At 41.3% G+C, this 27,019-nt stretch overlaps 1 protein-coding gene across 4 annotated transcripts in view; it reads right to left on the bottom strand.

Annotated features, from left to right (window-relative positions):
* SMAD5 (SMAD family member 5) overlaps positions 1-17,997 on the bottom strand; it is a 56,458-nt gene extending 38,461 nt beyond the window's left edge. For 2 of the 4 annotated variants that reach the window (XM_021084785.1, XM_021084788.1), the window contains exon 1: positions 17,405-17,997. The gene's annotated coding sequence lies outside the window, so the exon portion shown is untranslated. Of the gene's footprint in view, positions 1-9,494; positions 9,929-16,373; positions 17,108-17,404 lie in introns of those variants that run through there. The other 2 variants (XM_021084786.1, XM_021084787.1) reach the window with 2 other exon arrangements.

Genomic DNA, 27,019 nt, shown 5'->3' with positions numbered 1-27,019 from the left:
GGGGAGAGGAAGACAAGTGGTTGGTTGTCTGAGACAAGTGAAATTTCAAAGGAAAAGGGGCACAAACGAAAAACTACACGGGTAGACATGAAGAGAGAATTTCCTAGGATAGAGAGGAGATAGGCCTGGCTGACCAGATGTATTCGGAATGTAACAGAGGCTTGACAGAGCAGTGCATGTGAGAGAGAGAGAGAGAGAGAGAGAGAGAGAGAGAGAGAGAGAGAGAGAGAGAGAGAGAGAAGGAGCAATGGTGTGCTGAAGAAGGGAGAGCCAAAAGGGGAGGAACTTGAAGACCAGATACCAGATTAGCAGTTAACCACCAGAAAGTGCATCATAAATGTTAACTACTAAGCTAGTATCACTATTATTATTATTAAATACTAACTACAGTATGCAGAAACAAGAGAAACGGGAAAAGATCTTTGTGTACATAAATCCAGAACAAGGGCTAAAAGAACACATCCTATTCTTTGCACTTACTCTGGGGAGAGGCATGGAATGGAAGACAGGCAGCAGAAGGGGTCCCGCACGATCTGTTCTACATGCTTCTGTACTGTTTTAACCTTTTAACAAAGGCCTAACGCTAAGACGAAAATAATGATTATGTAAAACAAATGACAGTGAATAGAATGGGGTAAAGAGTGCTAGGACAAAAAGCAGGTGACACTAACGCAGGCTATTAGAAGTCAGACTGTGGTTACCCCTTGAAGGGAAGGGTCGGCGGACTGACTAGAAGGGAACCTGAGGGTTTCTGCCATCCTGAAGTTCTTAATCTTGTTCTGGGTGATTTTATGAGAGAATCAGTTTGTGAAATTTTGGCCGGATGAATATTTAAGATGTATACACACAGGTGTTATGATTTCAAAGTATTTTCCTGCCATATAAAAAACAGAGAGTGATGAGCTCCCTTCGTCTTCTTCTCCCCATCTTCAGCACCCGTTCTCACAGATGACCCCTCTTGTATTTGTCATTCATGACTTCGCAGAAAAAATACAAATATATATATATCATTTATACTTATAATACAAATATATATATCATTTATACTTATAATCTATATAGAAAAATATATAAGATGTATAATCAATCTTTTTAACATAAATAGTGAAGAAAATCAAGGTATAGAAAAAGGTATAAACAACATATCTTCAAGATTTTTCCCTCTCTCTCTAGAAAGAGCTTCCACAGTCTTATTCCAGTGTAAAAGTAATCTTAAAAGTACATCAACTGTGTCACTTCTCTGATCAAAAGTCATACAGCAGCTTCCCATTACATTCGGTATCTAAATTTTTTCACATTACTTTATAGGACCTACATGATACAGCCTTTGGCTTTTCCTCCAAACTCATTTCTTAGCATTCTCCGAGCTAACTTTTCACTTAACCATACCTGAAGTCTTTCCATTTCTCAAATGCTCCAGTCATTTTTACCTCAAGGCCATTACACCTGATATTCATTCCCTCCTGTGGAAATCTCCTCTCCTTTTACTCTCTCAGTTCACTCAGCTGCTCAAATGTCACTTCCTGAAAAAAGACGGCCCTGACCACTTTAACTAAAATAGCATACATCCCACATCATTCTCTATCCCCTGATTCTGCTCAATTTTCTTTCATGACATTTATAATAATCTGATGTTATACCTATTTTATTTATTAACTACATGTCTCTTCCCCACAGAAATTTATTAGTAGGCGGGCAGCAGCCTTGTCTTCCTTAGCCATCATATTCCCCCGAACCTAGAACAGGGCCTATTTATTAAATGAATTTTTTAAAGGCAATTTATAAAAACATACATACCTTTATAAAAGCAACTGCATACAATTTTAAACAAAAAAATGTTATGTATGGATATGCAGAGATACAGTATACAGTAAGAGAAAAAAAGTATGCAAGAAAATGATGCATGACAACCTCAGGGTACTGACTACTGATTACCTCTGGTGAAAAAAGGAAAGAAGGTAGAAGAAACAATGGAAAAGTCTTAGCTGTGTTCCGTTTAAAACTACAATGGAAGAAAATTTGAAAAATCATGAGATATACTATTTTCTCTACTTTTCTATGTGTTTCAGAACTCAAAACATCCACTATTTTTAATTTTTCACGTATTATAATGAAAACAGAAGAGAATTCGATTCTGTCCTTTACTAGGTATATGACCAGGTATCATTCTTCCTTCTATAAAACAGAGATGATGGTTCCTACATCATTAAAACGTTGAAGTAATAAATAATGTGTGCCTAAAGACTGAAAACATAATACAGTTTTATAAACTGAAATGTGCCATTCACACATGAATTTCTAGCACTGGTAAAGGGGAAGGCACAAAATTTGCACTCACTGCTTTAAATAAAGAATGATTAAAAACTTCAAACATGTTTAATGACATTCCTTCTAAAAATGTTTTATGACTTTCCAAACTGCATAAATGGTATGTGCAAGTAATCCAAGTACTTGTTATCTAAGTTCCAACTCATAACGTTAAAAAAGGGAGCAAAACTGATCGTAAAAATTCACTAGGAAGTAAAAGACCTGATCAGGTACTTCACAAAAGATACCAAAATAGCCATGAGATGGTAAAATGGGCTTGACATCATTAGTTATCAAAGAAATTTTTTAAAACAGTGGAATATTATTACAATCTCCAAGGATAGACTTTAAAGAGAGAGAGAGAATAGATGTTTGTGACAATCACAACTGGTACTCTTACGTACTCTTGCGAGCAAGAATATACATTAGCCCAGTCACCGTGGAAAATTGTTGGACAACATCCACTAATGCTAAACATAGACCCCCATGACCAGGCCATTTCATTCCTAGGTGTATATCCAAGAGAAACAAGTACTCCGTCAACCAAAAGGCAAGCACATGTTCACAGCAACTTTATTTGTAACAGTCAGTCCCAAACTGGAAATAACCCAAATATCCATCAACAATAGAGTAAATAAATCACAGTAATAAATTCATACAACGGAACACTTGACAGCAATGAAACAGAACAAACACTTGTAAAACATGAATGAATCTCATTGATTTAATAGTGAAGAAGTCAGATACAAAAGATTACATATAATATCATTCCATCTACAGGATATACAAAAATAGGCAAAATTAACCTCTGGCACCAGAGGCAAGGATGCTACTAAGAGGGGACAAGACAAAGCCTTCTAAAGAGCTAGGAAACTTCTATATCTCCATCTGGGTGATGGTGGCATACATGTATTCATATGTACAAGTTCACTGAGCTATACACATTAGATTTGTCCACTTTAGGATATACTTCAATTTTTAAAATCTTCTAAAAACTGATGATTGCAGGGATCACTTACAATTAGTTCTCGTTCACTAGCCTCTCCCTCACTACAACGGCTTCTAAACTATGAGTGAAACATACAATTTGCAAAAACTGTACCATTTCATAAAGTTTACGAAAATGACAGCTAATGATGCAAGGTCTGAAGTTAATTTTACCCTACCACCCATAAACAAATAAGTTAGTCTGGTACTGCCTCATAGATACTGACAAAGAACATGAGACTCCTGGGTCAGAGACAAAGGACTTTATTAATCATGGCACAGTAAGTGACATAAGCATCAGATGTGCAGTTCCCTTTGCCTGTGAGACCCACAGGATTAATGCATTAGGGACTAGATGGATGGTATTCCTGTAGTGGGTCTGCATTGATGATGAACGTTGAGTATGAGAATTAACCACTTTTATAGTAATCAGTAAGCAAGCCTATTCTCTATAGAGAAATAGTAACTTGACTATCAAAGGATTAACAGAGGTCCTTGGGAAAATCAATATGTACATTTTTATGAATATTTTCACACAAAAAATCCTCTTCATACTAACAGTACAAATGTCAAATATGAAGGATGTCATATCATGCTACTAAGTTATTTTGTGAGAAAAATTAAGCCTATCCATCTACACTCAATTCAGTCTTTGCTCACTGTAAGATTTAATGCATATTCACAAGTATAACCCAATGTTTTTCCAAACTTTTAATTTTTCAAGATGAAGTCCCAATCAGACATTTTATTCACAATTTGGTATGAAATACTGGTCTGCATTTTAAGTGGTTTCATTTTAAATGGGCTTTTTCCTGAACCAATTATCACTGGTTCACAAAAAACTAAACACAGCATGAGTTTTTCTTAATGACTTATTATTATGAACCTCTGTATTGTGTCTGCTAGAAATCCTCTACAGAAAGTGTAGATAATGGGCTGCATTGCTACTGACAGAAAAAAACTGAAGTGAATGAGTGAGCTTAAAAAAGTTACCTATAAAAGGAGGCTTTTCAACATTTAACTTTCTTGAAAGTATATTGCTATTTCAAGAATTTGAACAGCTTTCTTTTTGCAAAAACAATTGCTAAAGAGGATGACAATATTCCCACAAGAATAATACCACTAACATTTATTGAACATTCACTATGGCAAGCACCATCAAGAATCTATAAACCCAAAATCATTAAAAACTCAAAACAGTCATATAAGGCAAATTCCATAATTGCCATTCAGCAGATAAGAAAATAAGTGAAAGGAAACTAGATGTAACTTTTTTATTTATATAAACAGGAAGAAATAAAGCTGGGAATGGAAGGCTGGCAGCCCAGCTCCAGAACCCACCCTCCTAGCCACTGCACACACTGCCTCCTAAAAATAAAGCCTCCTGGGGAGGAGTTTTCTTCCCTTAAAGATCTTCCCTCTTATCCTCCATACTTCTCTGACTTCTCCAATATATTCAAACCACTATATGCTATCAAAAAAGAACACACTGCTTCAGAGACCAAGGGTAATCCAGTCATTTTTAAACTGATTTTTATACCACTTAACACATCTCATCAACTTCTGTATCTAACTCACTCTTCTCTCAGTTAAGTTCAGTCAGTCCGTAGGTCTGACAGAACTAAGTATTTGCTACTATTGCATAAAATTTACATTTATTATGGAAGCCTTACTCCAAAGACTTTTAAATTATCATTACGACGTTTTTGCCACACTTATCACAACAACACAATTATCTTAGAAATGATGAAACACTGCACCAGTTTTTTAAAAACATTTTTTTCTAAATATGAAATTTCTAATTATAAAATACTCTTACCCATAACTACTTCATTAATATTTGGACTATTAATTCCTAATATTTTTTTCTCTGCATATATATAGTCTCCCCAATCTCTGGCCATGATTGAGGGCATAACACAACACTACGTGGTATTCTGCACTTTCCATTTAACACCAGAAGAATATGCCCAACGGGGGAGCTCCCGTTGTGGCTCAGCAGATTCAGGTTCGATTCCTGGTTCCACTCAGCGCGTTAAGGATCCAGCATTGCCATGAGCTGCAGTGTAGGTTGCAGACGCAGCTTGGCTTCTGGTATTGCTGTGGCTGTGGCAAAGGCCGTCAGGTGAAGCTCCAATTCAACCCCTAGCATGGGAACTTCTGTATGCCACAGGTGAGGCCCTAAAAAGCAAAAAAAAAAAAAAAAAAAAAAGAAAGAAAGAAAGAGAATATTCCCAAAGGTATTTCACACATCCACTTTCTTAATATTTAACATGTAGATTTCTCAATGAGATTGTTATACTAAGACTGAAACCATTTTATGGTACCCATGTGTAGATCAATTTTCTCCCGTTCTCTTTTCTGTATAATGTATCATACTTAGAGTAACACACTGTCCACAAATTGAAGTAAAAGTATCAGAGTGTCTGGGACAGATAGAGCAATAGATTTATTTTAGTATCCTCATATAAGTCCTTTTAGTATCCTCACAAATCCTCCATTATGAAAGAGTTTTTCATCACGTACACAAAAAAAGAGCAAAATAATAACTTTATGATTTGCTTATATTAGCATATGCAATACGAGCCCCAAGTGAACTTGAAATACTTTGAAAATAAGAATGTCATTAGGTTTTCTAGCAACCAAAAGGATTAATTTTAAACCTGTTATTGAAAAGCTGGATCGATCTTGCACATGCACTTCACCTTGTCACTAAAGAACATTAATTTAGAAACACTAGGAACAGCCCTGCTCAATTCAGTCAGCTGATGATGTCCACCATCATCTACTATACTCTCTATATTATCCCTAAACTTATCCTAGGAATCGAGAAAAGTCCAAAAAGGCGCTATTCAGTAACTTCAGTCTTTAGAGGTTACAGACTGCTGGCAGTTAGATTTGGTCCTCTGTACTCCCTTTCTATGATGCTTTCAGGATCTACAAGGCACAAATATACACAACCAGTGCTAAACTTAATCTCAGACTTACACTCTTATTTATACAACACATATTTACCAAGAGAACCTAAAAAGGGCCACTAAACTAGATTCTAAAGGGTTAAAAGATAAATCAAATCCATGCCTTAACTTTAAAGAATTACAAACTAATAAATAACTAAGATGTGCCCATTCCCATCTATAGTACACCATGAAGAATGGCAAATGCCCTACAGTGGAGAGGATTCTAAAAGAAATTCAGGGAACGGCCCTTTGGGGAAGGGAGCGGAGGGAAACAAACAACATGAAGTAGCTGTATCTTAGGCATAAAAGCTCTTCTGAGCAAAGACACAAAATCAGAGTTTTTAACTACCAGGATGGGGAAATACAACAGTTCAGCTTGCTAGAACACAGGTGGTAGAACAAGAAATCTGGCTAGAAATAGACAATAAGGCTAATCTATACAGGATGTTAATATTTGTATCATAACACACAAAATCACCAGATGTTAGTCTAATGACTAGAGTTCAAATTCTGGGTCTAACACTTATACCTAAATCTCCACTTTTCCTGTTTTGTATAATCAGTTCTGAGAATTAAATGAGATAAACACTTAACTCAATGCCTTGCACAGTACATACATAGTCTGTAAAGGGAAACTAAAATTAATATTGTAATAATCATGAAATTTTTTTATATCAGGCTGAGGATTTTAAATATATAGCTGGGCTACTTTATTTCGTCAAATACATAAAACCATGTACTTTCGAAGTACTATTATTTTATGAACCTTGAAGGAAGAAATAACTGCAAATTAAACTATCACACCATGCTTTCTCATCACTCAGATTTTTTTCTTCATAGTATCATCCTTCTCCATCAAGACTATAGGTCTGAAGAATGTTCCAGTACAACTCCAGAATTTCGTTCAAGCTACTGACACCCATCCTGCCAAATTTTGAAACTAGTGCTTGATCTAGAGTGTAAATCAAAGAGTTGACAGTAACAAAAAACAGCACAGGCAGAGTTTGTGCACATGCAAATGACAACAACATCAAAACTGCCACCTGGCCAAACCAATATTCAGATGCCATCAGCTTTATGACCCATCCAATTTCAGAGATGTTATGAAGGGGGGGGGGGGGGGAAAGCACATCTTAGAAGAAATAAGGCGGCTTTTTCTTTCCTCCTCTCCCAAAGTCCTTTCTGATGTTCTCTATCACATCCCACCAGCATCTACTATTCTTCTCTCTTGTTCTCATTCCTTCGACTCTTCTCCTTTCTTGCCTCCCCTTTCTCCATTCCTTACAGCTTCTCCCACATTCCTCACTGCTGATTTTGGAGAAGCCTGGCTACTACCTAGTGATGTATAAATAATGAACTTTTCTTCTAGCTCCTAAAGTATGTATTTGTATCTTTGGTATTTTCTTGTGCTCTAGGGCTTGCTTATCTCTGAATTTTCTTCTGAGTAGAGGAGAGGATGCCGTTTGACAGCCCAGATATGTGAGACAATGTCCTACATGAAAACCTGGCTTCTAGGCAAATTCTATTTGTGTCTCTGTCATCCTCCTCCTGGACCACCTAACACACTAAAGTTATCCTAAAGCATACCATTGGGAATAAGACAATTATTCTTTAAAGACTATATGTTTAGTTCCTAAGAAAACCAAAATATCAGTAGACTTCAAGGAATTTAAATCACGGAGTTATTTTCTTTTACAATAATTCTCCACAAGAAGTTCCTTTAAAATAGTTATTATTTATAAATGTTAGAGCCATATTTCAAGAGCATAATAACAGATAGAGAACAAATTCTGTTTTTCTTTTTTGCTCTTAATGAAGTCAAACTAAACCAACCATTTGAATGCTAAATATCAAACTGAGCCTTTTTCTTTAAACCCAAGTCTTACAACGATGCATAGTGGGCTAACAAAGTCATTAATACTACAACAACAAAACCCACAAACTAAACTGAACAATGTCCAAGATATCTTTCAGGGAATGTCTATCTCTAGTCTAAAAAAAAACTAGAGAATCCCACAAAACTAACATCCCATCAGGAACTACACAGGATAATCTGTCTAAGGTAAGTCAATCCTCATCAATACCGCAGTCTGAGTGAATATGATTAAATCAAGTGATCACTTTCAAACTTCTATCTATTTAGGGGAACTATAAACAGAACAGAAAGGAAGAGGAGTGATGACACTATAACTGGAAGACAGGGGAGGAAAAAGGAAAAAAGATTACATGCTTGTGAATAAGATTGCTGAGAAAGATTGAGCTGTGCTGCAAACAACTAGTGAAGACAAAAAGTGGAGGGCTTATAACTTGGAGTTCCCATCGTAGCTCAGCAGTAATGAACCTGACTAGTATCCATAACGAATCGGGTTCAATCCCTGGCCTTGCTTAGTAGATAAAGGATCCAGCGCTGCCATGAGCTGTGGTATAGGTCACAGACACAGCTCGGATCCTGCGTTGCCTGTGGCAGTGGTGTAGGCCAGCAGCTGCAGCTCCCATTCGATTCCTAGCCTGGGACCCTCCAAATGGTTTTTCGCCTTTTTTAATTATTTTTATTTCTTTCATTAAAGCACAGTTGATTTACAAGTTGTGCCAATTTCTGTTTGACAGCAAAGGGATTCAGTCACACACAAATATACATTATTTTTTATATTCTTTTCCATCATGGTCTATCCCAGGAGACTGGATACAGTTCCCTAAGCTATAGAGTAGGACCTTATTGCTTATCCATTCAAAATGTAATAGTTTGCATCTACTAACCACAAACTCCCAGTCCATCCCTTTCCCTCCCCCATCCCCCTTGGCAACCACAACTCCGTCCTCTCTGTGAGTCTGTTTCTGTTTTATAGATAGGTTCAAGAGTTGAACTTGATTCCGTCAAATTTATTGGGTACCTAATAAGCCAAGAATATTCTGTGCTGGGAACTGAGGCTTAAAAGACACCTGTAATCTCAAAGATCTTAAAAGGTAATGGCAAAAAAAAAAAAAAAAAAGAGAAGTTGCTATGAAGAGCTTCCCATGCTGTTTATTTAACACATCACTAAGTTTTACTCTATATATCCATATGCCAGCAAACAGAAATGCGGCAGTAACAAAGAGTGAAAAATACATACAGCAAGCACAGAAGGCCAGTAACTGAACAGACAGGAATGCATGCTACTTCTTACATCACAACTTGGAGGAACTTAAGAAAATAACTACAAACACATTATCTGCTATTAAGCTTGTCTTTTTACAGTTTACCTCTGGCTTATGAAGATCTAACTAGATGACTCTTTCATTGATGAGTTTTGTCATTTCAGACAGCTAGAAAGAAAACAGGGATTTAATCTTACTGCATCACATACCTCTATTTTGCAACACTTAACATACCTATGTTTTTACCTTTACCTGTCCAACCTGGCAAGAATATAAATGAAAGGAGCCCTATCTGTTTTTGCTCACCACTATAAACCCAGTGATACATGTGCTCAACAAATATTTGTCTAATGAATGAAACAGAACATGAATACAAAGCTTTTGAAAGGACGTTAGCCACTGGGGTGGGGTGGGGCTCAGGGCACTTTTTATTTTCTGCTTCATACAATTCTGTACTTCTTAAAATAAACATGGATTTCCAGAGTCCCCTGGTGGTGCAGCAGGTTAAGGACCCAGCCTTGTCACTGCTGTGGCTTGGGTTGCTGCTGTGGCATGAGTTCAAAGCCTGACGCAGGAACTTCTGCAGGCCACGGGTACAGCCAAAAACAAACAAAAAATCACATGGATTTCTTATATGCTTAGAGAAAAAAAGATTTTAAAATCAAAGTGCAGATGTACCTCAACTATACTAAAATTCTTACTAAAGAGAGGATTTATAAGAGTCATTCTTATTTCAAAATTCTCTTGAATATATTTAGGGTAATGCAAATTTAAGAAAAAGCAACTGAAAACTCGGGGCAAATACTTTCTGTCAACAAGTAATATTAAAAATTCATTTTTCAAAAGCATTTATCTTCCTGTACTGGAACACCTTTTGTACCTTCCTGTACATGAATATCACTCACGGCCTCACCACTTTCCTCAAACTCCACCACTAATTTTCAGCTCTCTCATCACTGAAGGCTTCAGCTTTAGCTAGCATCCCAGAGAACTTCCCTGATCACCCCGGAACTCTGTATAAAGAAGGCTTTTCCCAAACTCCAATCCAATACTACATTCATTTCCTTCCCTGTACTATCAAGGAGTTGGGACTATGAAAGTGAATAAAGGGAACCAAAATCCTCATCCTCATGTATCTTACGTTCCAGTGCAGGGAGACGGACAAAATACAGTAAACAACTGACACGGTATAGTCAGCCAGGTGAAAAATGCTATGGAGAAAAAAAGCAGACGATGGTGGATGGGAGGGCTGTAACTTGAAATAGAGTGGCTGGGCTGACCCTCCAAGCGAAGGCACCAAATGAATCAATACTTTAAGGAACTAAGAGTGAGCCAGGCAGACATCTAGGGGGAAACCATTCAGGCGAAGGCAACGGGCAATGTGAAGATCCCGAGGTGGAAGCATGTCTGGAGCACTCGAGGAAGTGCCAGACCATAAAGCCTGAGAATAAGTGAACAAGAAGGGCAAAACAAGGAATGAGGTCAAACAGGCAAGAGAGCCAGACTGGGCACGGTCGGTGGCTATGATAAGGGCTCTGTTTCTGGAAGTGAAATGTGGAGCCATCTGAGAGCTCTGAGTGGAGACATGACATTTTCAGACGTACATTATTAAAAAAAATATCTCTTACTGATGTGTTGAGAATAACGGGGGTTGGGGGACAGGGGGCAAGGGTAAAAAGCAAGGAGACCGGTTCAGAGTTGCAGTAATTTAGGTAAGGGATGATGATGGCTTAGACCACGATGACAGCAGTGGGATGGTGTGAAATAGACAGTTTCATATGTTTTGGAAGACATCAAGTTTCTAATTGAAGAGATATGGGGAGTGTGCCTGGGCTACTGGAAGAATGGGATTTGTCATCAAGGCTGAAGCTGAAGGCTAAAGTAAGGGATAATCAGAAGTTACATTTTGTACACATTAACTGTAGAAATAAAAAGTTAAACTTCACCAGGCTTTCATTCAAATGAATTTATATTACTGTCAAGAAACCAAAAGTCTTGTTCTTACTTCAAGCTACTTGAGTAGGACCTCCTGGCCAATTCTCAAATACACACACACACACACACACACACACACACACACACACACACACCTCTCTCAACAGTCTTTCCCCCAACAGACCTACACTAAATAATACACTGCTCATGCTCAGACTTCTGAGGTAAATTCTTAGAAACAGCTCCTTCACTTTCTGCTCAAATATCTCTCTAATCGCTTCAATGCAAAATAAAAGGAAAAAAAAATCCAAAAATTTCACCCAACATTGTCAGCCAAAAGGAAATCTGAGCATATCAACCTAGGCAAATAAGTGTGCATATGGTTCACAACCCACAATCATCAACCAAACCTACACAAAAGAATTCCAGATGGGGATTTTAAAGAAACAAATTCCTCATAACCATCCCACAAAATTCAGATTCATTAGGCTTCAGAGTAGGGACCTACCTCATACACTTTCAGTAAGAGTCCTGGATTCTACAGCAGGTTTGAGAACCAAGACCCCTGGAATCATCTCCAATCGAAGAAAGTCATTTGCCTATACACATCCAAGGATAACTTTTTTTTTCTTTTTTTTTTTTACGATTGGTGGGGGTAAAGCTTTTTCTTTTTTTTGCGGGGGTGGTAAAGCTTTAAGAATGTCTTACCCCTGTGGTTCTAACATCAATAGCCACCAAGAATTCACAAAAATAGAGAGCAGACCTACCACTACTGGCAAACCAATCCTAGATCTAGGTGTACAATTTCTATAAACCAAGCAGAGAAGAGAAAGAAACCAAGACCAAGTTTGCCACAAAGCTCTCCTAGATTCACAAATCCTACTCTTTACGGCAACATCTACAAAGAAGAGGAAGTACAATCACATGGGCACCAAAATTATTTCCCTAGAGAAATACTTAAAACACCACCTTTCCCAATGGTGGCTCCCAGTTTCCGAAGACATCCAAAGTTCTCACAGTGGATTTCAAAGACATTCAGGAGCTGAACTCATGATCCCTGACCCTTCTCACAGCAGAATGCTCTTGTCTAGTTTCTGTGCCCACACAAGTCTCTACTTTTTTATCTCTCACATCCAGACTTTTGTTTCCCAGTTTTTTAATCACTCTTTAAATTTCACCTGCTTCTCTAAGTCCTCTAATTAAGCAGAGGCTGATCTAGATGTATCACTCACCCCCACAGAGCCTGCAAGATTTCCGACACTGCTACCAGATGTGTCTGCGTACACTTGTACAGGCGTGTAGATACAGGAATAGACACAGAGCTGGCCAATGTTTATAGTGCTTTCCTTTAAATTATAAAATCGTCAAGGGCAGATACCAAATCATTACTTTACAAAACGTGTCTCTGAAGCACAATATGCTAACTCGTGTCCACAGTATATATTCCAAGGTGTTATGGAGGTGTTCTCCAGATACCTCATGTGCACCCCAGAGGTCAAGTCACCTGCCTAGAAGGAAAGGGAACATACATACTCTGGGTACCTTTTCAGCTCTAGTCATCATTTATTTAATTTACACTTGCAACTCCAAAGAGTGGAAATGGCCAGTGAGTTAAGTGGCTACTCATGGAAGTGGGCAGAAAGATGTGATTAAAGGGAAAGAAAAATTTCTGCAGGGGCCCCCTTCTCCTAGGAACACAGAAACCAGAATAACTAGATTTCAAGTTATACAGCCTACCAGATAGGATGCTAAGCAGATCCTAACACATCTTGAAAACAGAAGTGAACAAAACAAAACTTGCCTTGAAACTACCAGACATATTCTGAGACCATAGTTAAATTTGAAAAGTGTAAGACTGTTCGCAGGACTCAGCTGCTATGCTCAGAGAAAGGTGGAAAGGTGACACTAATTTTTCTTTTTTTATTATTACTTCCAGTAATAACAAAACAACATACACGAAAACCAAAAAGAAAAATCCAGTTAAAATCTCATAACAGATAAAGCCATTTCCAAATTTCCAGAGTATACCAGTCTATAAATTATACATATAATTTACGAAGACTATTGTACCAAAGAGTTCAAGAACAAACTCTGTTTACAAAATGCACTTCTGGCTTCCCAAAGTGAATTACAATAATAGTATTATTGCACACACAAAACTACTAAATTCTTTCTTCTAAAATATTGTCATAGCCAAGTTAGGAATACTGTAAAAGCAAGAAGAAAAGTCACTGAAACCATCTCTCTACCAGAAAGGAGCTAAAAATCTCCATGTCTAGCTACACAAAACAAACAAACAAATCAAAACTGCACAGCCCAGAACTAGTTGATTATTTATGAAAAACCAAGTAACTCTGTAATTCCCCCATCTTTTCAAAATTGTGGAACAATAAAAGCTGTCAGAAGATGAGACTGAAAAACCAGCTGGTCCTAACAACAACCTAGATTTTAATCATTCCTCAAAAAGAATTTTATATCGTAACCTTTGAACTAGTAAACATACTTCTCAGATTCAGACTGCTGGGTAATGGCAATGAACTAAATAACCCAGCCCTAAGAATTTCAATTACCTTTATTTGATTAACTGTGGCAGTAGAAAAACAAGGTATAAAAAGACATGGAAAGGCTTTGTAGGGTCATTCATCATCTTCTACGGTGGGGAAAGCTCCTATCTCTGTGCAGCCTTCTTCAGTCCAATCCTCCCAAATAATCTTTTCTCCAAAATATTCAGACTAGTAGAGCTTTCATCCCTCAGGCTACTTGTAAGAGTTCCTTTTATAAGACCTTCCCTTACAAAACTAAATCTCCAATGTCTTTGACTTTATTAGCATACTGGCAAACCCATAAGATATAAAACACCCAAAATGTCTGAAGAAACAAAACTATTTTGGCTTCTTCTTTTTCTTTTTTTATGGCCTCACCTGCACCGTAAGGAAGTTTCTGGCGAGGGGTCGAATTGGAGCTGCAGCTGGGGCCTAAGCCACAGCCACGGCAATGCCGGATCCTTAACCCACTGAGCAAGGCCAGGAATGGTACCCGCATCCTCACAGAGATAATGCCGGGTCCTTAACAATGGAACTCCTATTTGGCTTCTTTGTGGTTAATATGAAGCATGAAAAAGAGAAAGAAGGAACACGACCCTCTGGAAGTAAAGAGAACAGGGAAGACTGATAAACCAGAGCAATAAAGGCAGCTGTATCCTAAAGTGTACTCAAGTCAGCCATGAAACTCACCCAAATGTGCAGCTCACTGCCTAAACCAAAATATACATCTGGTAATAATAAACACTGATAAGTCATAAACAAAAAAGGCTTTCTTAATTCAAAGACCCTACCAACTACTGGTAATAATAAAATTTACATACAACAACAATCAATATGTACAAAATCGATTATTTAAGACAGTATCTCAACTTAAGTTCCTAAGAAATTAAAAATGATTTGGTATTATTTTACTGCCTAGTCTTCAAAACACTAAGACCCCAATATCTTTGATTTGACCAAGTTACAAATCTGTTTTCAGAATCGAGAGAAAACATACTGCCTCTGTTTAACACAAAGGACAAAAAAGATCATCACTGCAAATCATAATGTTTGGGTTCATGATGAAAACAGGAAACAGACAGGCTGCCCAGGTATAATTATGGTTATAGCCTAATGTGCCTTCAGGTTCAGCCAAGAATTAAAACCCAGGGAAGAGGGTAAGCAGAATTGACTTGCCTCTACCTTGCTACAGAAGGCAACTTTTAATAATACTTCCAGCAACATGTTACATAACCAGTAAACAACAATCTGATTCAGACCTCATTAGTAACAACATTCTGCCACTGCCTCTCACTGAAATTAATAACTCACTTTGCCAGAGGGGAAAGAAATGCAACACGTATCAATCTACCCATTTTTGTGGCGCCTACCACAGTGAACCAGACAAGCAGATAACCACATCTGCACAGAACCTACAAAAATATTCTTTTCTTTTCCAGATCCCTGTTCTTTTCTTCATTTTAAATAGACATCATATGGATGCATTTAAAATCTAAGAGGAAAGTCAGTTGGGAAGGTTCATCTAACTTTTATTGCCTATTTCAGCTGTGATCTCAAAGGAATGGAAGCATAAATGACGAATGGATTTTATTAACAAAAATAACTGGCTGAAGTTTATGCGATAAAAGCAGCTATGTGCAAAGCAAAGGCATACCGACTGAGAAAGCAGCAGTGCAGAGAAGGAAGAAGGGAGGAGGCTATGGAGACAATCATTTAAAAAAAAATCTAAAGGTAATTTATACAACCTTTATGAAGGTTACACTTTGTTAACTTGTTTCTTAAGAATTGTTCTGTATTCTTGTAATCTCAGATTCACCTTAAAGGAAAAAAACTTAACCAAAGTAGCAGTAAAAGAAGGGATATAAAATGTGTTCAGATCTATAAATAATTCCTTATTTACTTAACTTGGAACACAATGATTTCATTAAAATATATGGATCAAAAAACGTGAAACTGTCACACTGTGTAGAGAGGTCCTCTCCCCCACAACACTGGCATGTAAGAGCCATGTGAAACTGCTTGGAAGGTTACTAACCTCTGGGGATGAAGTTTTTTAACCTTTCAGCTTGCATATTGGAAACTAATTCACTCTGGGCAAGTTGGGTACTCTAATTGAAGGATATTTAACTACTCCAGTTAAAAAAAAAAAAAAGAATAAAGAGTTTAAAAAACAGCAACTCAAGAAACCCTTCCTCTCAACTTCTATAAGGCCAAGGCTCCTAGGACAACCTCCTACCTATCCAGTCTTTGTTGCTGGAAGAGAACACTTCTGGTGGTGCTAGGCAACAGGCATGATGTGACAAACCTAACGAGACTTCAAAACTTTTTCCACAGAAAGATAAGGTAAACAAGATACACTTAGTACCACACCCACAAAAACGCAGAGGCAGCCAGGAATGCTCCCCCCAACTCCCCCCACCCCACCCTCCGACCTCCAGCTGGTCAGGAAACAATGTCTCTACAATCAAGATAGAGATCTGGCCCAGGGTGTTCAGGCATTCCTCACCTCTAGGCTGGCCTACAGCTCCACTCTCCAATGCCATCCAAACCAGAACTGGAACATTTTGTTAGGAAGCGGGCAAACGTCCAAAATACCCGACTATCCTCGCCCCAGTTCTTTTTGCAACCAAAATCTGTTTGGGCTACTGAGCATGCTCCGACTTAAGACAGGCGCCACATGGGAGTTTTCAAAGCTTAGGCTCCAAACTCCACGTAATAACAGCAGCTGAAAGGGGAAGAGAGCAAAGAGGGGGAGGGAGGGGGAGGGGAGCCGACCCGACCGTGAATCTGAGTCCTGACACTCGACTGGAGGACCCCGGCAGGGGTGGAAGAGGCTGTAGGCAAACAGTCACTGTCTGCCGCTTGCCTTGCAGCAGCTGATAGGAAGTAGAAGAAATCTCTGCCAGGATGAAAACTGGCATGGCAAGTGGCTCAAACCAGGTCGAAGCACCAGCTGGGTGCAGCGGCAGGTCACAAATAACCAGGGTGTAATTCCCACCGATAAGCGTGGATCCTTAAGATAAGGACTGAAACACAAAGCGACGGCGGCACGGATTGATTCATCGAGCCACCGGGCTGCTTGGCAGGGTGGCCGACCCGGCTGCTCGGCCGAGCTCGGCCATCCTCCCAGGGGTGTGTTTGAGGGTGGCGCTTAGAAGAGGGAGAACAAACCGCTCCTCCGGACCGAAGCGAGGCCGGGGAGCCCCGCGAAGCGTCCTGAACGCCTCCCGCCTCAGTGCGGGCGGTAACGGCGGCGTCGGGACAAGGGCCAGCCTCTGCCCCGCCTCGGGACGGCCCCGGCCGCAGGCCAGGCCTCCGCAGCCGGCCGAGCCGCACCATGGGCGCCCGCCTGGACCCGGGCAGGCCGGGGCTCGGCCTACCTCCCGCCCCGCAGGCCCGGCTGGTTTCCGCTCCGCCCGCGGCCGCACGCCCCCGCCTCGGCCCGAGTCCGGCCGCTAGGGCAGAGCCGCGTCCCCGCACAGCCCGCAGCCCCCGCTCCCGCTCGCCCGCCCGTCCCAGGGCCCCACATTCACTCACGGGCCGGCGGCGCGCGCTCTCCCGGCGCCGTCGCCGCGCTTTCCCTCGGCGCAACTTTATTAGCAGCTCGGCCGCGGGACACGCGCACGGCGCCCGCTCGCCCAGGACCCGGATGAAGGAGGGAAGGAGCCGGGGAGGACGCCGCGGGCTCGGCGCATGCGCGCAAGCGGCCGAGTGACCGCTGCGGGACGGAGGGAAGGGCCGTCTCGCTCCGGCGGCTGAGGAAGCCTCCGCGCTTGGCTCGGCGCCCGCAATCTCCGGCTTCCGATCTGCGGATCTGGTGGAGGCTTCCCGTGTCCACGGCCAGGCCCAGGAGTGGCAGTCGGCTAGTTCCCACCACCGCTAGTAGTCTCCATTAACCAAGTCAGCCCACGTTGTAATAAAATAAAATAATTGTCCTTGACATGGACGGTTGAAGATTTTCTCAGTCACATATAAAGTGTAAATAAAAACATCTTCAGATGCCCCTTAGCTCCGCTTAATGATTTGCAATACAAATATAAATCTGAGGGCAGAGAGTCCTCTTTCTGCGGAGAGAGTAAGTTCAAAACAAGCTGCTTGGATACAGCTGCTTACTGGATGCGGCCTGAAAACCCCTCCCACGTGGAAATCTTGGCGCCTCTACCATCCTCCACCCCTTTTGCAGTGCCAGACCTTGGAGTTCCCCGAACTAGGGCTGTCCACGTACTGACACCCCAGCAGTGCAAGAGAGGCCGTCCTGGACAGCTGGGGACACCGAGGGGCGCAGAGGGCGCCCACAGACTGATAGAGCTCCACTCCATCTCCCCAAACAAGAGCCTACTTCTCTTTTCTCAGATACTGAGGCTCTTCTCAAAGCTCCCTCCCTCCCCCATCTTCCAAAGGGTCAGCATGTCCCAGAAAACGAGAGTGGTACCTTCTAAGGCACCCACTTTGGAGACGACGAAAGAAGAAGACTTTTCGGCAATTTTGTTTTTATTTGAAAACTTCCATACGGGTTTTCCATATTCCGCTATGGGTTAACTCAAATCAATCTAAGTCAAAATCAAAATTGGAGTCATTTTCAAATCCTCCCTCTCATTCCCTAAACCAAACCGTCGCGAAATCTTATTAATACTACCTTCCAAATATATCCCAAATCGGACCATTTCCTGTGGCCTCTTTGGCCACCACTGTGGCCTGCCCCAAGGTCATCTCACCTGAAACAAGTGGGAAGCAGCTGTCTTGCTCCAGGCTTCAGTGGTTGGTTTCAACGGTGAAGAGATATAGTCAATGGGAAATGTCCCTACATTCAAGGCAGTCATCTCAGACGTGGACAGAGGCCTCTGAGGGAGTGGGAAACCAGCGAGGCTCTGCTCTGTTCAAAGGGGGCAGCTGCTATTTCACCCCAGCTAACCATCACCATGGGGGAATGTGGGAATAAGAACCCAGGGTTGGCAGATCTTCTGATTTTTCAAAAACAGCTGGAAATCTGGACTTTAATGCAAAAAAATCTCAGTTTTATATGTTTAGCAACTTTTTTCATTCTTTCTCTCTTTGTCTCTCTCTGTCTTAGACATTCAGGAGGCCAACACTGTACAAGCCAAGTAAAACAAATCCATGGTCCCAATTTAGCCTGCTGGCCATTAGTTTGCAATCTCAGGTCCACGTCTTAAAACTCTTTACTACATCATAAACTTTGTGAAAGTAAAATCTGTGTACCTTAACTCTTTGTCACACTCACTGATTATTTGTTGTTAATTCAGAACTTCCCAGCCCTTGGAAGGCACATATTTCTGGAGCCTGCCAGGGTTTACAGCTCCCAGAAGTGCCCACAACCCTGCCTTGGAGAATGCAATTTTTTTTCCCCCCAAAACGGCTGTTTGCAGAGAGCTGTGCAGAGAACATTGTAAGACATACTTTGGTTTAAATATTTTCTATGCTACAGCTATTCCTCACTTCCAACAGCCAGCAAAGTCCTTCCCAAAGCAAACTGTCTGCTGTCTCACAGTCACTACACATGTATAACAATTTGTGATTACAGGATTCCTTTTGACAATCCCATGTTAATCTCAAAGCCAATAGTTTTGTTTCCAGAACTACTGATCAGATCAACTAGAGACTCCAATGTCTCCAAGTTGCTGTGTGGGCTCAGCTTAGGTCTTAAATTGGAAGAGATGATAGCATAGAAGACAGGAAGGGAAACTCCTCCCAAAGGACCAAGATGTTACCCAGACCTCAAAGGGTATAAAAAAATCAGACAGATCATTAAAGATCTATAGAGTCAAACAGATTATCTAACAGCAAATGACTATGCCTGTCAGAGCCATAAGAATGGAATAAGGAAGTCTCTGCTTGGGGCAATCAGATGGGATCTAAAAGCAAATGTAGAACAGGGCAATCTGAACATGTAGATATAGTCAGTGGGGCATCCAAATAAACTGCTTTTTCAGTTGAACATTTATGGACCAGAAAGACCAAACAGAAGCAGCATTAAAAGTCAAATATATTACTTCTAGAGAATACTGTTTCTGGACAATTTAGGCCAGTGATTCTCAAACAGGGGTCACCGTGGGCTCCAGGAAACATTTGACAATCTTTGAAAACAATCTTGGTTGTCGTCGAATCTAGGAGGGGGGTGCTCCTGACATCTGCTGGGTCAAAGCCAAGGATGCTGCTAAACATTCTATGATACACAGGAGAGCCTCTTCTACCAAGGATTATCTGGTCCAAAATACCAACAGTGATGGGGTTCAGAAACCCTGATTTGCGCTCCAAACAGTTCCCCTATAGCCAAGTGAATGTTTAAGGGTAAAATGAGCCCTTTCTTTAAATTTTTCCAACAACTCTGTTAATTATTCATTTGAAGTAAAGACCCAGCCTAAGTGTTTGGTCAATGACCTACTTCCACCTTGAATTTTGCAGATTCAGTAAGGGGGTAATTTTCAGGAAATGTGGGAGCGTCTATGGAACAAGAAGACCTGGAAAGACTAACTCAGTCTTTCCCTATTTTTTTAACTTTTTACTTTTTTTTTTTTTTTTTTTTTGTCTTTTTAGCTATTTCTTGGGCCGCTCCCTTGGCATATGGAGGTTCCCAGGCTAGGGGTCGAATTGGAGCTGCAGCCACCGGCCTACGCCAGAGCCACAGCAACGCGGGATCCAAGCAGCATCTGCAACCTACACCACAGCTCACGGCAACGCCGGATCGTTAACCCACTGAGCAAGGGCAGGGACCGAACCCGCAACCTCATGGTTCCTAGTCGGATTCGTGAACCACTGCGCCACGACGGGAACTCCCAACTTTTTACTTTTAAATATAGGGTAATTGAGGCAAATCGGGTTTGGTTCCTATATATTTAATATGTATCTCAATTCTACCCTTTGCTGTAGAGGAATTGACAGCAGAGTCTTCTTCTGTATTCTGCTGTGGAAGAATCTTCTGTATCAGAAGAGTCTCCCTAAATGACTGGTGCACACCCAACAGACCTGGAAGAGTGGGGTGATGTTCAGAGGAGTCACTGAGCATAGAAGGATCAATGGATGACATCATGGAGATCCAGAAAGGGTCCTAGTAGATCTCTCACCCCAGAGATCTCTCACTTCCTCACACGCTCATGGCAGGTGGACATCAGAGAAAGACGTGTCTGAGTTGGCATGACTCCTCCAGATAGTGTCCAGGAAACAATGCACCTGCCCTTCCAAATTCTGAAAAGTCTACATCCTTCAGTTGACAGACTAGCCCCACCTCCAATCTTTAATACTGGAGACAGTGCAGGATGCAGAGAAAAGTTCTCAGAAGAGTGAAGTCCCAGAGAAATGGTGCGCAAAGACATCCACCACAATCCCAGAGAGAGGAAAAAAAATCACCATGCTAACAATTTCCAAAAGAAATTTCACATTAGTTTTTAGCAGCATGAGTCCAGGTTCTGTCCCAACCGGAGAATACACTGAAGTGGCTTTATTTGAAATTTGAAAGGATTTTTTTTTTTCCCAGTAAAATTTGAGTGTTTGGGTGTGAAGTGATCCCTTAATAATACAGAGACCTTTTCTTTTCACAGAACTTAAGCATCTTGAAGTATTGAAAAAAAGGAAAAGTAAAATATAAGAATAACAGCAGCCTCCACTGGAAGCACAAGAATCTCACTGCCAGACACTCCTTGAAGCTTAGGGATGCATATCAGAGACTCCATGAGCCCTGTGGAATAAATATGCACATTTCGGTATATATACCTCTGTACAAATTTTCTGCAGAAAAATCTGTAGCTTTCATCAGAGTCTCAAAAGGTTTCCCGACCTCCAAACGTTTGCAGATGCCTAAAGCAGTGGTTACTTTACATGTGACATAAATTTAATGTGTCTATTTTAAGTTATCTATTTTTTCTCTTCTCTTTTCTGAGCAACATAATTGGGAGATTCCTCTCTGGGGAAGGCTGCTTGATGTCGAGAGGAGGAGCCCAGCGTGCCAGTCTCCAGCCATCTGCTACATTAAAGGAGGCCTCCTATGGCTGGAATCCAAAACACAAAATTAAAAGGGTTGCGTGCACCCAGAGTCATAAAACAAAGAGGCTTTCTAAAGCGAGGCTTGGAGGGAACGGTCATTTCTTCCTGACTAAAACAGCATCTGTTCTCCTGATGGCAAACACCCTCCGAGTTAACTCAACTGACCTCCCTGGTTTTACATTCTCAGTTTTCATCCTCAGACCCAGAGTCTCAGATGAGCCAAACCACGTGTGTGCACCGCTGCAAATCCGGAGCAGCAGGTGAAAACCTGGAAGTGTTATGGAACTGGGGAAAGGGGAAAGAGACAGAAACTTCTTGTTCTCCAAGGTGTCCTTTAACTGGATAAAATCTTGGTCCTGAGAACGCCGAAGCTAGATTTCCTGGTGTGAACAGAGACTGTCTTGCTGATGACATGTGTGACCTTTGCACGACTTCTCAGCCAGTCTGTGTCTTGGTCTTCTCATCTGTAAAATGTGGATAACAGTCGTTTCAACTTAATTATTGATTTGGAGTCAATGAATAGAGGCTTGTGAGGCACTTAGAACATTGCCTGGCACATAGTTAAGTGATATTGATTTGTTTTAAAAATACACATTTTCTCCAGCAACCTCTAAGATATTCTTAGCAGATTTGCTTGTTTTTTAAAATATGTGTTCATTTACCAGACTCTCTTCTCTTCTTGCTTTAATAGGTCATCTCACTCACTTTCAGCCCTCTGATATTATCTGTATTAACGATTCCCAATTTTTTGTTTCCATCTTGGACTTGGCTAATGAACTCCAGGCCCTTAATCTATCCTCTTAACCTCTCCGCTGGACTGCAGTAGTTGTGGATTTTATCTGCCTGCCCTACTCTCCAATCTCCTTTCTCCTGCTTCCTTTGTGGTACCATTTTCTGTTTCAACCGCAGGACCAGATGCCTGAGCTCAGAGATGGGTTATTGTAGTTTCCCACCAGCCAGGCCGCTGTGATTGGTTCACAGATGGGCATATGACTCAGCAAAGTAACACCTATCACTTCTTACGTTGATGTATAGATGTTGAGAAAGAAAAGCCTTCCTTCTTACTGCCGTCCTTGCTAAGCTAAGGATGACTCAGGGGCTACCAAGGGCTATCTTGCCACCATGTAGAGGGAATCTACTTCATTTCCATGAAGCCAAAAGAGAGAAGCAGAGCTGTGATGGAGAGGAGAAGACAAAGCCCTGGCAATATCCCTTGATCTGGCCGTGCCTGAAGCTCTAAAGACATTCTTTAGACTTTCCAATCACATTAGCCTATACATTCTGCTTTGGTTTAAGCGGGTTCTATGTCTACCACTTGTAACATCTGCCCTTGGCAGTCTAACTGGATTTAGCAGGTGCACATGTGAACTCCTGATGTTGGTCATTCTTCCTCCCCAACCTGGTCCTTCTCCAATCTTCACCATATCAATGAATAGCAGCTCCATCCACATAGATGCTCATACTTGGCAGTCATCTGTGATAGACTAGATTATTGTTCTAAATCTTCACCCTCTCCCTGTGGAAGGCGTACGCACTGTACACCCTTGGCCATGTGACTTTGTGGTAACCGCCCCCAGAAAAAGTGGAGTATACTTCCTTGCCCCTTGGATATCATCTTTGGCCATGTTGACTTTGGCAAGTAGACCGGATGTGAACATAAATCTGTAGATGTGCTTGGTGATTTGGTTTGGTCTTTTATGCTTTTGCCATCTACCTTTAGAAGAATAGACAACCCCTCCTCCCAGGTAGCCACCGGCCTGAGGAGGATAAAAATATACATAGAGCAGAGCAGACCCCAACCTATAGCTTGGAGCCTAGCTTGACAGACCTACAGCCAGAGCTCAGTTACCCAAGCTGATTCTCAGACCCATAAGTGGGAAAAATAATATTTGCTGTGGTAGGCAACTGCAATTCTGGGGTTGTTTGGTATCCTGCAACAGCCAACGAAAACACTTTGCCCATTCCTATTTCTCACTCTCATTTATTTATTCATGTGCTAACTCCCTCTGTCAATAAGGTGACAGATATTTACTGAATGACTATTATGTACCAAGCATAGTTTGGGGCCCCAGGAAAAAGATATTAAATAAGATGGACAGAAATTCCAGCTCCTGTGGAATTAATTTGATCACTTTTAAAAATATGGAAAGGAAAATTTAGTATATCATGTGATCATGAGCACTTGGTAGGAAAAAAAAAAAAAAAAAACCCTGGATGGGAGTTGGGGGAGAGGGTCATGGGAGGAGGAGAAGCAATGGCTGCTGTTTGGATGCAGAGTCAGGGTGAAATCAGGTTGTCCTTCCACTTCCCATCCAGCAGCAAGTCTGATCAGTTCTACCTTCAAGCCCATACCTTAAATCTATCTACTTCTCTCCACATCTACTGGCCCCAGCTGTCAGATCCACGGCCTGGTCACTATCATCTGCTTCCACCCAGCCTTGCTCCAATCTCTGATCACGCAACAGATAGAATATGTTGCAAATCTAAGTGAGGTTACAGTAACTCTTCAAGCAAAGCTCAGCAAGGTCCTTCCATGCAATTTGGATAAAACCCAGGCCCCCCACCATGCTCCGCCCTGAGTGATACGGTCCCTGACACTGCCAATGCTCCCGCATGTCCCTTGCCCACACTGGCCTCCTTTCTGTTCTCCATATGCCACAAGCCGCTTCCCACCTTAGGGCTGTGTTCCTGTGATTCCCTCTGCTTGTTCCCACCCTCCACCTTGGTCACCTCCGAAAGGCCTTGCCCATCACTTCGCACTTGTCTCTCTCCTTCTCATCAACCTGAGTCTCAGCTTAAAGGTCGCTTCCTTACAAAAGCTTCCTCTGCCACGCTCCTCCACTGGCCTCGCCACCCCGCACACACTGCATTTCCAAAGCATCCAGCTCCTTCCCCCAGGAGACGCTCTTCTTACATGTCAGGACTTGATCAAAGTTGATGTTCCCCCGTGGAATTAAGCTCCTCTTCACAACTGAATCCTCAACATTTAGATCAGGGCCTGGAGGGCTGCAGGCCCTCGATAAAGAGGCGTTGGGATTTTCTGCTTTAGTTTTTGGTTTGGTTTGCTCTTCATTTTACACCTAACTTTAAAAAATTTCCTAACCAAATTTTAATATGTAATAGGACCTCACTCCCTCATCTCCCAAGCAAAAAAATCAGCCCTTCCACTTAGCATTCATTCGTTCCCTTATTCAATCAATTTAAATATTTACATAGTACCTACTATGTCCCAGGCACAGGGCCAAGTACTGGGAATACAAAGGGGAGTGGTATTTTCTCTGCTCTGGTGAATCTCACAGTCTCCAGGGGGGATATTTTGTTGTCTTCTATTTTCAAGATCCTTGAACGCTTGATGGAAAAATCAGAAACCAGAAAATCAAAATCCATCCTTTCAAAGCTGAAAGACCAAATATTTACAGTGGAGGAAATGTTTCCTACCTTTGAGGATCTGTTGTTTTGTTTAAAAAAAAAAAAAAAAAGCTCCTGCAAATCATAGTCCATTCAATCAGAAAACGGTAACACAAAGACCTTTTTCTGAAATGGAGTTTTTAGCACTAAAGGGTTAAACTATTCAGTTTGATCATTTGAAAGACTATTAGAGGCATAGTTGCATTCCTCTAAACTACATCTCCTGAAATGTTTTATTGCTAAGTATGGATTTTTTTTTTTTTTTTTTTTTTTTTGGCTGTCCCATAGCATATGGACTTCCCAGGTGAGGATAAGATTCTAGCTGTAGTTGTGACCTAAGCCACAGTTGTAGCAATGCTGGATGCTTAAGCCACTATGCAGGGCCTGGGATCAAATCTGTGTCCCAGTGTTCCCGAGACCCTGCCAATCCTGTGGTGCTACAGCAGGATCTCTAGTACAGTTTTTTTTTTTTTTTTAATAGCTTTCTAGATTTTACTAAAATATTGCATGCTTATTAGAAAATGTTAAATTACAGAGGAGGAGTTCCCGTCGTGGCGCAGTGGTTAACAAATCCGACTAGGAACCATGAGGTTGCGGGTTCGGTCCCTGCCCTTGCTCAGTGGGTTAAGATCCGGCGTTGCCGTGAGCTGTGGTGTAGGTTGCAGACGCGGCTCGGATGCTGCGTTGCTGTGGCTCTGGTGTAGGCTGGTGGCTACAGCTCCGATTTGACCCCTAGCCTGGGAACCTCCACATGCCGTGGGAGCGGCCCAAAGAAATAGCAAAAAGACAATAAATAAATAAATAAATAAATAAATAAATTACAGAGGAAAGGTTAAAAAAAAAAAAAAGTAAAAGTTACTTGAAATCACACAAACAGAAACAATTGAAGTTAATAGGTTGATGGAACATTTCTTCCTGTGAATAGTAATAGCTAATGTTGATCAAACACCTACTTTATGATATAATTTATAAATTTCATTAAAAATGAAATATACCAGAGTTCCCGTCGTGCCTCAATGGTTAACAAATCTGACAAGCATCCGTGAGTTTGTGGGTTCAATCCCTGGCCTTCCTCAGTGGGTTGAGGATCCGGTGTTGCCATGAGCCGTGGTGTAGGTCACAGATGTGGCTCAGATTCCACGTTGCTGTGGCTGTGGCGTAGGCTGGCAGCTGTATCTCCAATCTGAGCCCTAGCCTTGGAACCTCTTTGTGCCATGCGTGTGGCCATAAAAAAGCAAAAAAATATAGATATGTATATATGTGTGTGTGTGTATATATATATATATATATATCACAGAACATTTATCACAGAAAATATACAGTGTAGTTACTATTACTCTCATCATCATCCTACTTTTTCTAAGTGAAGAAACTAAGCCACGAGTCATTGAGGAACAAGCCGTTGTGAATGCGTATAGTTCTACAGCCTCCTTGGGGTTCCCGCTCCTGGAAATGTTTCTAACTTCGCCTTGGAGGGTGTCCTTTTTCAGGAACTAAGGCTTGCAAAATCCTTTGCTAATCACTGACAGGGATAACAATTTGGTTGAAATATTTGGTACCTAGGCCCCCTTCCTCCCTCTGCACATTTTGTAAAATCTTGCATTCTCTGCTTCCCACAACCCTGTCCCTTCTAACTTCTGTACCACCAGCCTCTCCCATCACTAAGCTGGTCTCTTTGCAGTCCCGCTCCTCCCACGGCGTTGCCATCAACACACCTGTGCTTTCACAGGAAACGGCCCCTCCCTTGGC

This window comes from Sus scrofa, chromosome 2 (genome assembly GCF_000003025.6).
Source record: "Sus scrofa isolate TJ Tabasco breed Duroc chromosome 2, Sscrofa11.1, whole genome shotgun sequence".
Classification (NCBI taxonomy): Eukaryota; Metazoa; Chordata; class Mammalia; order Artiodactyla; family Suidae; genus Sus; species Sus scrofa.
Note: the sequence above shows the minus strand (reverse complement) of the source record. Positions and strands in the feature narration are given on the sequence as shown.